General features: G+C 41.6%; 1 long non-coding RNA gene across 8 annotated transcripts in view; it reads right to left on the reverse strand.

The window, feature by feature from the left end:
• The window catches only part of LOC125112663 (uncharacterized), a 413,145-nt gene that overhangs the window by 221,763 nt on the left and 174,530 nt on the right, over nucleotides 1-16,852 (reverse strand). For 7 of the 8 annotated variants that reach the window (XR_007131217.1, XR_007131212.1, XR_007131211.1 and 4 more), the window contains one exon: nucleotides 12,165-12,279. The exons of the other annotated variant lie outside the window; for it this stretch is intronic. This is a non-coding gene — a long non-coding RNA (uncharacterized LOC125112663). The remainder of the gene's footprint in view (nucleotides 1-12,164; nucleotides 12,280-16,852) is intronic. 8 annotated transcript variants of the gene reach the window in all.

Genomic DNA, 16,852 nt, shown 5'->3' on the forward strand with positions numbered 1-16,852 from the left:
TTATTATAGCTTTGTGGTATAGTCTGAAGTCAGGGAGTGTGATTCCAATAGCTCCATTCATGTTTCTCAAGATTGTTTTGGCTATTTGGGGTCTTTTGTGTTTCTTCACAAATTAAAACATATTTTTTTCTACTTCTGCGAAAAATGCCATGGGTGATTTGATAAAGACTGCATTGAATCTGTATATTGCCCTGGGTAGTATGGTCATTTTAACGATACTGATTGATTCTCCCAATCCAAGAAAATGGTGTATCTTTCTATCTGTTTGTTTTGTCTTCATTTTCTTTCATCAGCATCTTACAGTTTTTGGAGTACAGGTATTTTGCCTCCTTAGATAGGTTTATTCCTAGGCATTTTATTCTTTTTGATGTGATGGTAAATGGGATTGCTTCCATAATTTCTCCTTCTGATATTTTGTTGTTAGTGTATAGAAATGCAACAGATTTCTATATATTAATTTTGTATCCTGCAACCTTGTCAAATGAATTGATGAGCTCTAGTAGTTTTCTGGTGGCATCTTTAGAATTTTTTATGTTTAGTATCGTGTTGTCTGTGAACAGTGATGTTTTACTTCTTCCTTTATATGTTATATTCCCTTTAGTAATTTTTCTTCTCTGATTGCTGTGGTTAGGACTTCTAAAACTGTATTGAAAAAAGAGTTGAGAGAGGGCATCCTTGTCTTATTTCTGATTTCAGATGGAAAGGTTTTCAGCTTTTCACCACTGAGAATGATGTTAGCTGTGGGTTTGTCATATATGACCTTTATTGTGTTGGGGTATATTCCCTCTGTGCCCACTTTCTGGAGGGTTTTTATCATAAATGGATGTTATATTTTTGATCAAGAGCTTTTTCCGCATCTATTGAGATAACCATATGGTTTTTATTCTTCAATTTGTTAATGTGGTGTATCACAATGATTGATTGGTAAACACTGAAAAATCCTTGCATCCCTAGGACAAATCTCTAATTAAACTTAAAAGTTTTTGCACAGCAAAGGAAACCACCAACAAAACAAAAAGACAACCTACAGAATGGGAGAAAATATTTGCAAATGATGTTACCAACAAGGGATTAATTTCCAAAATATACAAACAGCTTGTACAGTTCAATATATATATAAAAAAAAAACCCAATCAAAAGTAGGCAGAAGATCTCAATAGACATTTCTCCAAAGAAGATGTACAGATGACCAACAGGTACATGAAAGGATGTTCAATATCACTAGTTATTACAGAAATGCACACCGAAACTACAATGAGGTATTACCTCACACTGGTCAGAATGACCATCATCAAAAAGTCTACAAAACAATGCTAGAGAAAGTATCAAGAAAAGGGAACACTCCTACACTGCTGGTGGGGATGTAAATTGGTGCAGACACTAAGAAGAACATTATGAAGCTTCCTTAAAAAACTAAACATAGAACTATTATATGACTCAGCAATATCACACATGGGCATATACCCAGAAAAGACAAAAACTCTAATTTGAAAAGATACATGCACCCCAATTTATAATAGCCAAGACATGGAAGCAACCTAAATGTCCACTGACAGAAGAATAGATAAAGAAGATGTGGTACATATATACAAAATGGAATATTACTCACTCATTAAAAAGAATGAAAGCATGCCATTTTCAGCAACATGGATGATCGATTGATTATCATACTAAGTTAAGTCAAACAGAGAAAGATGTATATACAATATCACTTATATGTGCAATCTTAAAAAGCCATACAAATGAACTTATTTATAAAACAGAAACAAACTCACAAACATAGAAAACAAACTTGGTTACCAAAGGGGAAAGGAGTCAGGAAGGGATAATTTAGGAGTTTGGAATTAACATATACACACTACTATATAAAAAATAGATAAACAACAAGGACCTACTGTATAACACAGGGAACTATATTCAATACCTTGTAATATCTATAATGGAAAAGAACCTGAAAAAGAATATATATATATGTGTGTGTGTGTATACGTATATATATAGAGAGAGAGAGACATACACATATATGTGTGTGTATAAATTTTACAGACATACGTATGTGTTGTATAAATGAATTACTCTCCTGAACACCTGAAACTAATACAACATTGTAAATCCAATAAAAAATAAATTTAAAAAGATTTAAAAATACTGATTATCAAGTATCCAAAATGTTTCTTTTGAATAGCATCTAATCATTTCAAATTTAATCAGTTATATGAGCTTTAAGATATATTATACTTTATCTGGCTGGCCAGAATTATCTTTCTTAAACCAAATCCTCACATTTTAACATCAAAATATCAATGGCTTCCCCTTGTCTGCAAGATGAAATTTAACAGTTAAAAAGACTTTGAACATGGTTCAGTTTAAGATTACAGCTCCATTTCCTGACGTCAAACAGGTACTTAACAGGTCAGTAAACCCACCCATTCTCTGGTTCTCTGGAGCGACTATGTTCTTTGGTGGCAATATTTCTTTGTATATGGCATTTTTCTCTGGCTGGCCTGAGTAAGAAAGATAACCATCATAGTAATGACAAACATTAACTGAGTGTTTTTTCCTTCTGAATTTCCAGAAAAAGTTTTATTAGAGTATACTTGATTCACAATGTTGTGCCAATTTCTGCTGTACAGTAACTGAGTATTTTCTATCCAGCACTAACTGCTAAGCACCACGGATGATCTCTTCTGATTTCACATTCCCTATGCATATCCCCATTTCACAGTTATGAAAACAGGCTTGTGGAGAATAAGGTGAATGAGTGGTCGGAGGGCTTTTTCCATACAAATGAATACAATAATCTACCATTTGCAGAACACCCTTAAACTCAGAAGCCAAGAAGCTTGATTTTAATGCATTACTAGGGCATCTGGTGTATGGTCTTGAGCAAGCTGTGAGCCTCTGCCATTTTTTCTTCTGTGAAATGAGACAATCTTGCTGTGGTCCTTTGAGCTGGACTTGCTACCCACAGCCTAGGTGAGTGAGTGGGGAAGGAGACAATGTGCTTATAGCAGATTTCAAATATCAAGTGTAATGTAAACACACGCGAAATATTGCATGTGTCCATTTCACTCTAGAAACCCAACCATTCCACATTTAAGTGAGTAAGGGTCGAGAGAGGCCAAGAGTGTCATTACATGGGTAGATTCTGCCACATGGAAGGAGTGGACAAAGCTACCCCTCCTACGCCTCTCAGCTCCAATGCAGAGTTGCTTCTCCTACATGTGAGAAGGCTAGCTGGCCACGAGCAGCAGCTGCTGCAAAGACGACATGAAGTAAAAATTTCCCATGACCTCTTGAGCAATTCTATGGGAATTAGAATTTTAATTAGTAGATTAATTTACAATTTAAATTATAAGAACTTGCTCTTTCCTATGGGACCCCCGATGGCAATGTGAAACCCACATGTGACCATATGTAGTGAAAGAAGATACCTTCTGTGAAAGAGATCCCTGAGGTACAGACACTGGACTGGAACTGCCAAACGACAATGACAAATGACATTACTGTGGAATGAATGAATGAATGAATGAATGAATGGAAGCTCAATTTTCCTGAGCTCTTACTCTGTGTCAGGTTCTTTTTAAAAAAAAATTTAGTTTATTGAAGAATAGTTGATTTACAATGTTGGGTTAGTGTCAACCAAGCGGTTCCATTATACATATATAACTCTATTCTTTTTCAGATTCTTTTTCATATGGTTTATTCTAGGATGTTGGACATAGTTCTCTGTGCTACACAGCAGGACCTTGTTGTCTATCCGGTGTCAGGTTCTGTTCTAAGTATGTTGCATGCCTCGACTCACTGAATCCTAACCACAGGCCTGTGGCGGTAAATAGATAAGTGACCTCATTTTACTGATAAGCACTCAGTCACAGAGAAGTCAGGCAGCTCACTGGAAATCATGCTGCTAGTGAGAGGCAGAGCCAGAATTTTAACTAGGGCCGTTTGGCTCCAAGTCTTTCTCTTCGAAATGGAAGAAGAGTAAGTGATCTAAGTGGGGAAAGTGACCTCTTCAGACTCTCCATCTAACTACATAAAACATGGTCTGGAATATTTTTTTTTCCAGAAAGCCCAGAAATCAAGCAATTATTAGCACAGAACCGCCCATTGTCTTCCTAATAATCTGTTTAAGCATTGAACACTGGTTCTTTTGTTGAAATTTCCTGTTGACTTATTTTTCAGTGAATGGGATCCTCTCAGTAGGTCCTGGTTCTGCAGGAAATTGTAGGAACTGAAATTCCTCAAAGAAGAGTAGAAGCATTTCATCGTTGTCACATAGAGTGATAGCATTTTGTGTTGGAATGAAACATTAAAGAAATCTGTTTTATTTTCTTCTCAACAGAAAAATCCCTCTATTCCTAATAGAATTTGACATATGATAGACTATAGGGCAGAAGAATGGAGAAGCAATTAGCATTATTAAAACATTTAAACAGGCAATCTAAAATCCACGAATTTCTCTACACTTACCTATCAGGAAACATTGAAGCTTGTACTTAAAACCACATAATTATCAAGTGTTCAGACAGCAAACAAGTATGATTTCATGGGGATCACAATTTAATTTGTTACACACTCCTCGTGAAATATTTATCTTAATCAAAATGATAACACTACCCAGGATAACTAAATGTTGACAGAGAAGAAATGAGAAAAGTACGTTCATCCACTATGAGGTCTGAAAAACAATGCCATGTAAGCCATGGCATAAAAAGACAGAGGAATAGCTGGCTGTACTACCTTTTAAAATTTATTTTTCATTACAGTTGATTTACAATGTTCTGTCAATTTCTGCAAAGTGTGTGCACACACACACACACACACACTCACATTCTTTTTCTTGCAGTATCCTCTACCTTTCAAAACTTTTTTTGTGTGTGTGTCTTCTTAGGGCTGCACCTGTGGCATATGGAAGTTCCCAGGCTAGGGGCTGAATCAGAGCTGCAGCTGCCAGCCTATGCCACAGCCACACAATGCCAGATCTGAGTCACGTCTGCAACCTCACCACAGCTCATGGCAACGCCGGATCCTCAACCCACTGAGCAAGGCCGGGGTTCGAACCTGCATCCTCATGGATGCTAGTCAGATTCATTTCCACTGAGCCATGATGGGAACTCCCAAAACTTTATCTTTAATGTGACTAAAAATAACAGGATTCAGACTTCAGACACCATTCACTATACCATTGCATAAGATTCGAATAATCTTCATGAATAAATGTATTCCTGTTTGAATTATTTTTTAGTTTCTTGCATTTCTTTCTGTATAGCAGAAAATATGCATGGAAATATTGTAGTGACAGTCTTTATCTTGGTTTAAGGGTAAAGGTCTGTTTTATAAAGCAGACTCTAACATAATAGTCCACAAATGTTAAGTATCTACCATATCCATGGAATTAGGCATTAGGCACAATGAAATATGGTCTGTGTCCTAATGTGGATTTCATTTTTATGGCAATATTATGGTCAGGTATCTAGATGTTTGCAACAACTGTTCCATGTGACTTCCTGATCGTGTGACGTGATGAAGACTATCCTGCTGCCTAAATACCCGACAAAACACATAATAACACTCTTCACACTGACTTCCTCAGGGCCTACCCCCTTACTATAGCGAGAATCAATATTTTTTTCACCTGATATTTTTGCCCACAAAGGGAATTCTGGAAAGATAAATTGAAACATAAAAGAAAATAGATGCCGTAACAGTGTCATACTTTAAATCAATGTACCCCCCCCCCAAAAAAAAGAAAGGAGTTCCCGTCGTGGCGCAGTGGTTAATGAATCCGAGTAGGAACCATGAGGTTGCGGGTTCGGTCCCTGCCCTTGCTCGGTGGGTTAACGATCCGGCGTTGCCGTGAGCTGTGGTGTAGGTTGCAGACGCAGCTCGGATCCCGCGTTGCTGTGGCTCTGGTGTAGGCCAATGGCTACAGCTCCGGTTCGGCCCCTAGCCTGGGAACCTCCATATGCCACGGGAGCGGCCCAAAGAAATAGCAAAAAGACAAATCAATCAATCAATCAATCAATGTATAAAATAGTTGTACATGTGCAGGAAGGTAAGAACCTATTGTTATTGCAACCACGGAGCACTACAGCCTTCTGGTCCTGATCTTTTGGTTTCCTCCGTCCTTTGAAACTACACCTGAGCAGGGAGAATATGAGATTCCTGGTCAGTGAGAACTGGGTGCAAATTCTAATTTATTCGCCTTCTACATATGGTTACATGGTTTCACTTCTCTGAGCCTTAGCTCTCTGCTACGTATAAATAAGGCTAATTATATACATCTATAATAGAGTCATCACAAAAAGCGAACAAAATTATTTTAAAATTATTTTAAAACACTCCACAAAATATATAGCATTATATTTGGCGATTCATAGCTTTGTTTGAAGGTGAAACGAAAGCATAGGACAGAGGTAAGTGTCACTTTACTCAATAGATGTGTTAGGTATCTATTGCTGGGCAACGGACCAGCTTAAAACCTGGGAATTTAAGAATGGCTGAGCTGGATGGATGTGGCTCAGGGTCTCTCTAAAGGATTCAGCCACGAAGGATTCAGCCACGAAGTTGGCCGGGGTCAGGGCATTTGAAGAAGTCACTTGCAGGATGGCACATTCATGTGACTTGCAATGCAGCAGTGGCTTGGGGTCCTGCCATACGGACCTCAACACAGGGCAGGTTGTGTGTTTTCACAACATGTCAGCTTGCTTCCTCCCAACAGGCCTACTCAGGCCTACGCAAGACATGGGAAGGCAGAAACTACAATGAAAAGACTTTTGTGACCTGGCCCTGGAAATCGTGCTCCATCACACGCCAGGATATTCTATTTGTTTAGCAGATCTATACATTTGAATGCGGCAGAACATGAAGAGGAGGCGCAAAAGCCATCTTAGAGGATAATGATCACAGTGAACTTTAGGGGTTCGGGGGTGAATGGCTGGATGTCAGGAGAATGACATGTATTATGAGGTGCTGCCATCTTAGGTAAATGTTTGAGGTCTTCCAGGTCAGCTTTCCAGTCATTTAGGGATTCCTTAGGTGAGAGTTTCTGAGATTCCTGAAGGACCCTATGATTAAATCCTGCTGCTTCTGGGACCCATACGCCCCCAAACATGGCTTCTACCTCTGGTTCTCTTTCTCATCAGGTACTCATCATATTCCCATGTCTGGTCCCATTGCTCAATAGACGTGGCTCAATAGTTTCCTACAGGTTTGCGGGACCTTGACTGAGTGTTCCCAAAAGCTTTACCTCCTGGTATAGAGCAGCCCACACTGTCCCTAAATGTACCACATCTTTGTAACCACCACCGACTGCTGGGCCAGCCGAGGCCTCTGTACCGACCTCAATGGATTAGAGAAACGCAGAATCTGGACTCTACACTCAGAAATCAGATTAATAGGGCAATATTGAGTGTCTTCTGGAAGCAAGGTCAGATGAATGAGACCGACTGAATTAGCTACAAAGCCTGAGTGCTCGGAGCCTCAGATCGAGTTGAAGAGACAGATAACATCAGTGTCACCCGGCAGTGCCTATTGCAGAGTGGGGAGCAGGAGCCCAGGGAAGCACCCTTGAAGCACAGGCAGCCTTCCAGAAAGACTTTCTGTAGGAGACAGTGTCTGAGACAAGCCACGGGGTCTTGGTGGCCTAGATGTTATCTAGGTAACAGAATGCAGTCAGGCAGAACAAACACAATGAGGAGGAATGAAAGAATAAGAGATGTCCAGGGAATTATAACAGTTGCACGCCACTAGGAGTCTTAGATCTGGTTCCCTGGGAAACAGACCCTATGGCAAAGGGCTGCAAGCAGGGGGGCCACTGAACAGCATCCTGGGACTATCACCTAGAAGAGTGAGGGAGCAGGACTGGGCCGAGAAGCTCAGCTAAGAAGCAGTGGCACAAGCACAGAGTCCTTGGCCAATCTAGAGCTGGGATGGTCCTTCAGAGTCATCTCAAATTGATTCAAATGGTCCAGGCCTTTGCACCACTGCATCGACCAGTCAGCGGATGTGGGCTGCCCCAGGACAGGGGGTGTAACCTAGGCAAGGCAGGGGGTATAACCTAGGAAAGGAAGCCCTCTACAACTGAGGGATTCCTGGAAAAGAACTGATCTGAGATCCATCAACAGCTAACACTCTAAGCAGATAAGAAAACACCTGCTTAGGCTTGAAGGGGCATTCCAGAGCCCCCAGAGCATCACTCAGGTAGGGCATAAAGGAAGCAGGGAATGTCAGGGGAGAATGGAGGGATGCCAAGAAGCAGGTCCTGGAAGCCTTGGATGCCATTCTAGAACGACGAGAGCCGCGTAGGAAAGTGAACGCCACTGATTGTGAATAGTTGGGAAGGGGTGCTCTACTGAATGGAGACTCAGCTAGGTGTCCAAAACTAAAACTCGGATGTTATCTCATGGGCATGCACCGCTGTCCGTTGAACATGAGTTTTGAGTTGATCTCCTAGAGCAGAGGTGTCCCTTCCATGATAGTCCCTTTTGTACATTAGGTCCCTCATGTTCTAAGATCTTTGCCATGTGACGCCTAACCACGGGGCAGAGGGAAGGCGGCTGACGCTGAAACCAGAAGCATGGCCCAGGCTACGCCTGCACTGCTCTGACTGCAGCCACTTTCCCTGTGGTGTTTCCACTTTCTGAGCTGTGGTTTGAGTAGTCCCCGAAGACGGAGTCTGATGATTCTATTACTTTACCACCTCTAGGTGCTGATGATATTCTGGCACAGCGAGTCTTCAACTTTTTCACAGATTTTTTTGGCAGACCAATGAAAGGCATGGCCCTCTTCCTAGGAAAATCCATGCCCCTACATACACACGAAATTTTCCATATAATTCTGAAACTCATCTGTTGACTTCCTTCTGGGGATTAATGTACCAAAGTTTTAGAACCATTTGACTTAGGGTGGGGGGCTTTAACTGGAAACTGAGCAGATGACCCATCCACCCGATCCTCAGACTGTAAAGGAAACCAGGGGCCCACGAAAACACTCAAGACTGCCTCCAATAGAAACTTCAATTTCCAGGGAAATGGTGAAGGTCAGGTTACCAGTGGGTCACTGTTCTTAAAAGAAGATTGACCACTGAAAAAACACTAGAGTTCACTCACCAGAGTTAGCCTCACAACTTTTGCCTTTTTTGCAAAACAGGTGGGCACATACGTAGGAATAATTGTACCCACTATTTTGATTTATGGCTCCTAGAACTGATACTCTGCATTTTTCCCTGCAGGATATTGATAACTAGCTTAGTTCATAGCCAGACCCAATTCCCTTCAACCAGATTGATTTTCATTGCGTGAGTTCACTTTTCCTCCTCGGCTTTGATGTTCTCCTTGCCACCGAGCCAGAATGCTAAACTGCAGGTACGTGTATACACGCACGAGGGCTTCTAGACAGGAGGCTTTAATGACCACCGTGCGCCCAGGTAATTTGGCCTCATGATCAAAATCAGACACGTAAAATGTTATTTCCAACCTGAGGCCATGTGCTTACCTTCTACCCTTCCTCATCAAATGCAGAGCCATAGTTTGCAAAAGATCCGATTTCTTTGATTTTATTTTGTGGTTTCAAAGGTAGGAAAGAATTCCACCTAGTCTGAAATTACAGCTAACTGCAGGTAAAGAATGTTACTCTGTGTGCCTTGGTCCACCAGAGCCAACGATAATATAAGGAACCAGCTCAAGACATTAAAATGTCTGCACCGATCATGGCCATTGTGTCTGGATTTGGTCTCATTAGGGAGCACACCTAGTTGATGGCTCTTCGTGGGTGGGCTTCATGTACCAAGTGAGAACCACCTAGCGAGAGACTGGCCAGCACTGCCATAGGGTTGGGTGCTGGCACTGAATCTAAGACCAGGTTCTGTCGCTGAGGTCTAAGCTTCCTGGCACAGCTATCTCCATTTATTCTCAGTTCTTGAATCTCCAGGGAGAAGAAAGGCTGAGTGGGGCTGGTGGGTGGGAAGCAGAAGCAGAATGCATCTGTGGGTCTCCTGATCTTGGAGCTGAGTCCCTGGCTGTTAGGAGTCTATGAGGGGCAGGTTGTGGATCCGCTAGTTGATTAGTGAGTCACAATAATCTTTTGTAAAAAATGCATACATACATACATGAGTAGAATAGAAAAGTATCAGAATGTATAGGAATGTTCTACATAACTTGTATTTCAATTATGTTTGTATTTGTATATGTGTGTGTTCAATTGTAATATCTTTTTTTATAATGGCCGCACCTGTTGCATATGGAAGCTCCCTGGCTAGGAGCTGAATCAGAGCTGCAGCTGCAGCCTACACCACAGCCATGACAACACAGGATCCAAGCTGCATCTGTGACCGACATCGCAGCTCACAGCAATGCCAGATCCTTAACCCAATCATCAAGGCCAGGAATCAAACCCACATCCTCACCGAGACTATGTTGGGTTCTTAACCCACTGAGACATAATGGGAACAGTCTAGATTTATTTTATCATGGAGTGTTGGTCAAACAAGTTTGAAAGCTAGTGAAAGCTACCTTTTTAGGGGAACATGAAACTCAATTAGAAGAGTAAATGCCTCTTTCTTGGCATCTTATGGCCCTTTCTTGTGTAAACAGGAGCAAAAAGTCACTCCTGCAGTCATGTTGGTTCTTTCCAAAAAAGTTATTCCTAAACTGAGTCCAAATGAACAACCTTAGCCCTTCTGCCTTCTTACCCTGACACTAGCTCTGTGGATTAGAACCCAGTCTGCCCACCCCCATCTGCCTGCTCCAACAATTCCCTCCCTCCCTTCCTCGTTCTCTTCCTTCCTTTCCGCCTTCCTTCCTCTGTTGGAAGACAGGAAGGAATTTTTCAGGGTCAGAGAGGTTTAGCAGCCAAGGCCAACTGTGGTTAGAAGCAGAAACTGTAGCAACCAAGCGAATAAGGTGGACACAATGCACCCCTGCAACACCTTCTGCAGGCCGGCCTTGCCTCTGACCTTGATGACTGCCACAGCCCCAGCTTTGCTGTCCAGCTCCAACCCCTCCTCACACGACTCCCTGCTGCTCATCACTGTCAAATTAATGCTTTGAAAATAGTGTTTTCATTATGTCATTTTTCTTCTCAAAGTCACTGAAGGATCACCTCCAGGTTAAAGCTGAACTCCATAGGATATTCGAGAATCACCACAGCCTTGCTTTGAACTGCCTGGCTAAACTTACTTCTAGATGCTTCTCAACCTGAAGCCAACTCATTTCTCCTGCAATCTCCTGATGGGTTGCCCAGCTTCTCTTCATCCACTTTTCCTATCTCAATTCCCATGGATCACTCCTCAATCTGAGAACACACGCAAAATGATCTGTCATCATTTCTCTGAGAACTTTCCACATAATCTCATCATTGTTTCTGATGGGTCCATATCAGATCTCAAGTTACTCAAAAGCAAGTTAATCATGGGCAAAATCTCCTCCCACATCTCCCTTGCCTATCAAGATGCTACATGGGTGTCAGCATAGTAGAACAACAGCTAACGCATAATGAGCATCACCCAAAGCTGATGAGAAGGAGGAAAGAGAGGTTAAGAAGAAGAACCATGAGAAAAACCAAGAGTTGTCTATCTCTTTGGAGGGAAAAGAGCTCTTTTTAGGGAGAGAGTCTATTTTTTCACCTACCACCCTACAGTCCTAGGGCTTACAGAATAATGCTTCTTAAGTATTTTCAAGGCTTGAAAACTCCTTCAAGAATCATCTTTCCAGAAAAATGCTTGCAGTGCACACTAAATGTTCAGATTCAGTTTCTGGGGGTGTGGACTTCTAAGGCCATCTTTGGGTCTGCAGTGTCCACAAACCCAGGTTAGGAATTCCTATCACAAACGTTACACAGTATGACATATTCAAATCAAAGGTTTCTGCAGTGTCCTCAGAAATCAACCCCCTTCATACAACCAAACATTTACAGTATTACCCTAGAAATTGGAGACATGGTGTAATGGGAATGGGAGAACTGGTTTTGTGTGTGCACGTGTGCGTGTGTGTGTTTGTGAGCGTTTTCATATCTTATCTATAAACACAAACAAGCAACTCTCCTTTAGTTTTAGCCGTATCCCTATTTTTCAAATGCCAACTCTTAGGAGGTAGATACAGCAATGTATTATTATGCTTATTTGATCAATAAGGAAGCTAGCCCAGAGAGGTTATCTGACTTACCTAAGACGACACAGCTAACTCAGTTCTCTGCCTCTTCACTGGACCTTGCTGAAAACCAATGATCTCCATAGAGGAACCAGAACCATTAAAGGCAGATGATGGAACCAGAGCAAAGCTGAAAGCAAAGAAATTGGAATTTGATGTTCAAAACCATTAACCGTTAAGTAGTAACAGCAGTGTCTTAACCATGATTCCAGATGCCTGGCCTTCATACTTTCACCTGCAGGCGACGGCTGTCAGTATCCGCAGCCCAGACCAGGAAGGCAAAAGTGCTTTTGGAGAATGTGTAACGGCTGTTACGGTATCTGGATGCGGTGAGTCAGTCCATAAATGTCACCGTGCTTCTCCACGAAAAATGGGTTTTCAGGTCAAAAATCACCTGGTTTACTCCACATTAGCTTTCTGGTGTAATAAGTGTATTTAACCACCAGAAAAAAAAAAAAAGATGAATATCAGCGGCAGTTTATTTATAGCACACTTCTGGCCTTTCAAAGTCCCTGTTTCCAGAACGCCTTACATTTTCTGCCCCATGAATTCTTAATGAGTTCCAGTTGAAAGTGCTACAGTTCCACAGCCAATCTATTTAAAAAAAAAAAAAAAGGAGAAGAGAAAAAAAGAAACCTGAAAAGTATATTTCCCCCAACGACCAGAACTTGCGGCCGAGAGACCCCACCCTTTTTTCCTCCCTCTTGGCAAATGTTGGCAAACATGCAAGCAGTTGGACGGGCCAGCTACGTTTTTAAATCCCTTTAATCCTCTTTATAGTAACAGAAACATTGGAGGCTGATCTTTGAAGACTCTGTAGAGCACAGAACACCTGCAGCTCACTGCTTTGTGCTAGCAACCCCCCGTGGGAGGCTAACACAGTGAGGCAGGCTGAGAGCTGGCCCCCAGAACCCGCCCAGCATAACGAGGGTCTCTCCTCCCTCTGGCCTCGCCTTCTCCAGTGCAGACCTGCTCGGGTAAATGGCACCCTTGCCCTCTGACCCTCCCCAAATGGCTCAATGAATCACATAAGGACTCATAAACATGATTTGCCGATGTGTCAGGAAGCAGAAAAAACTTGGTCAGCTCTAGTTTGGAAATTGCTGAAATCACTCACGAATCCTCCTTCCATTCAGTTGCTAGAAAAGATGATTCTCCAGGATGAAAGCCAATGTTGATGACAGTCTCACAACCAAGTAGGAAAAAAAGGACATTATTCTCTCCCCTCTTTATCCACGTCCCCCTGCCTTCCCCCCCAAGAATGAAACAAAACCAGTGCTGTTCACAACCTCCCTGAGAGTGGCTGAAATCTCTTCACACAGTATTAGATGTTTCTCTTACAGGAGGGGTTGTATTTTTCCCCCACCATTTATACCTACGCGCCTCTATATTAGTTGCTTTACTAGCAATATCTGAGTGGATAAAAAAAAAAATCTTTCTTCTGCTTTAAACCAACTATATGTTAAAAATACATAGTTACCCAAAGCAGACAATGAACATGGTTTAATAAAGGGATGCACTAAAAATAGGTTTTAGATGGAAAAACACTCTATTGTGTCAAATAGATGGAAAGAAACACGTGCAGAGTATTTCAGAAAAATATCCAGTATGCGAGAAATAGCTTAACTTTGGTGGTTGTCAGTTATTTCACTCATCAGTTGAAAACAAAAAGACACATGCGACTGAGATCAAGAGAGAAACCCACGCATATATAGTGTCTCAGGTCACCTGAAAAACAAACCCCACAAGTATCTTCTTCTCAGCCTAATTACGGTGTTGGAATTTAGTCAGTGGCCTCTAGTTGGCTCAGCTCTCTGGGGTCCTATCCAAACCAGGGCATGAACATTAAAGGTCCATTCCATCTACCTTGCAAACGCAACACAAAGGCTGCCTCTGCCTGAAATTTCTCCGTCACCCCCCTCCCAACTAAAAACTCATCTCTCTTGGGTTTGATGTGCTTTCATGGCCCCCAGAGACATTCATAAGCCACCATCTGGAGCACCTGCTGCCACTCACTGACACTGGGTTTAGTCTGGAGAGAATTTTTCAAAGTGAGTTGATGAACATTTTAAAAGATGCATTTTGACAAGTTTGAACAACTGGGGAATGAAAATACTGAAAAGAAATATTTTAACTGAATTTGGGAATTGCTTAATGATTTTCAGTATCAGTGCAGCAAACGCTGCCCTTTGTTAGGTAGAAGAATAAACTGCAAAATGGCCATATTTCTTGGAAACAAAACACGTGCACTTCCGACAGGTCAAGAGCATCCGAGAGTGGTGATGTGGTCACAAAAGCGCAAGAGGTGAGCACGTGCGTGCACTCTTTGTGTCCCTGCTTCTTTTGCTGGCAGGCTAAATACCCCAGTGCATGGGGGAATGCGTGGAGAAACACATTAGGTTAGGTTAGACTTTATCTGAAGTATTTTTGAGGCTTAAAATTCTATAAAATTAAAATCTGATTGGAAAAAGAGGAAAGTACTCATCTGGATACAACAGAGATTACAGATACAAGGCATCTATTTATTCCTGTGTGTATATGTTCATTTATATATTTATATTTATACCTTCACTACACTGTAAAAAAGCAGTCGAAGTAGGTGGTTTGCTTTGAGCCCACTGATTAAAAAAAGAAGCAATCTGGTCTAAAAAGAAGAATAGCCAGAGAGGGCACATTCAGATTCACTGAATTAAATAGTAGGAAAAAATGCCTGGGCGCCAAATGCGAGGCTTCAGGTTTGATCTACTCATGGTAAGAATAAGAACATACGTGATGGACCCGGGTCCAGCACATGAGGAGGAAACAGTCTACCTAAGTTAATCCAGAAGACTCTGTTAGATGAATAAAGGAACAACACTGCCTTCCCCTGCTTGCAAACCCCGCCCAAGGATGTGAGCATTGTGGAAAATGAAAGACATTTCATATGCTGATAGAAAGCATTCGCTGTAGGAATACAGACGTTATTTTCATCAAAGTTGTCTATAAACTCTTCAGTCAGAAGGAGGATACAGACTGCTTTCTTAATACAGAGCATGTGCAAGCAGAAATAGAGAACTTCAAATAGCTACACAGGTTCCTGCCACCTCATCCTGATAAACACCTGACGCTGCTTTGATTTTTGCCTGGATGGACTTTTTACCTACCAAATGGTTAAAAAAAAAATAGTCGAGAATGATATATTCCAGAATGGCTTCAGTTTGTAGCAAGTGGTACCAAGAGTGAAAAACGCCTTTTAAAATTGCATTCAGAGCAAAAGAATATGTGAAGAAGCTTTAATACGAAGGGCATAGACATATAATATTAGCAGAGTTATCAGTAAAAAGGCAGAGTTTCTTAATTCTACTTTTGCTCTAAATTCCCTATTCAGGAGAACAAGCTTCAAATGAAAAAGGCATCCATATCACTGTGGTTTAAAGCACTGGTTGAAGAAAGAACTTTCTATACCACATATTCTTCTGTCAGTGCAGAACTGACATAATGAAGAGATCAATCCAAAGAAGAAATAGATTATTTCAAAAGACCAAAAAATATATATAATAAAGGAGCATACACAAATGTATATAATAAAGGAGCACACACAAATGGTGAAAGAATAGATAATTAAATAATAATTTAACAATTATTGATTATTCTATATAGTTACACACACACACACACACACGCATACCGGGAGGCTAAGCAGGTACATGTTAGATGTTACCTGGCAGGGAGGCTCTTGCAACTTAACCATGGAGAGGGGCTTTAAGCAGTAGAGGCTGCACATCAGAGGTGGGTGCATTAAGTACAAGAGAGATGGGGTATTGATACTCCAGTGTATTCAATCATCATTGGTTAAAGGCTGCCCCAAGGTAAGCGCTAATTCCCACAAAAGCTTTTGCCATGAGCCAGGCAACATGGGCTCTGACAGCCCAAGGAGACAAAGAGATGGCTGGTTGCTGGCTGAGAGAGGAAAGCTCGCCTGTGGCCAGTGTGTAGGAAAAGGATTTGCAGGAATTTGCAGACATACTGACAGCTGCTGCTCCACTCCCTCAAAGGAGAGCTTCACTCACAAGAGCAGGGGTCCTGGTTGTTTTTTGTTTTTGTTTTTCCCACATTCTCACCAGGCAATTGAAAACATATACAGAGACAGAGCTCCCGCTGTGGTGCAGTGGAAATGAATCCGATGAGAATCCATCAGGATAAGGGTTTGGACTCTGGCCTCCCTCAGTGGGTCAGGGATCTGGCGTTGCCGTGAGCTGTGGTTTAGGTTGCAGACGTAGCCTGGATTCCTCTCCAATTGGACCCCTAGCCTGGGACCTCCATATGCCTCGGATGGGGCCCTAAAAAGCAAAAAATAAGATAGATAGATAGATAGATAGATAGATAGATAGATAGATAGATAGATAGAACGATCGATCCAACAAATATAAAGCCCTCTCACACAGCCTCAAAAAAAAAAAAAATCATCTGGCTAAGGTGTCCCTTGAGGAAAGTGGATTACAGCGATGTATTTGGAAAAGACAAAGGCCGTTCGGCTGACTACAAGTTCCATTTAAGTCAAGTGGGCCAAACTGGACAACACACTGGACTTTGCACAGAGAGATAATGGAAGAACTGAGGCTGCTTAATCCAGATGAGGGGAGAATTAGGAGAAATTGAGTGTGAAAGGACAATTATATTTATTCCATGCTGCTCTAGAGGGAAAACTAAGAATGAGGGGAGAA

This window comes from Phacochoerus africanus, chromosome 12 (assembly GCF_016906955.1).
Source record: "Phacochoerus africanus isolate WHEZ1 chromosome 12, ROS_Pafr_v1, whole genome shotgun sequence".
Lineage (NCBI taxonomy): Eukaryota > Metazoa > Chordata > Mammalia > Artiodactyla > Suidae > Phacochoerus > Phacochoerus africanus.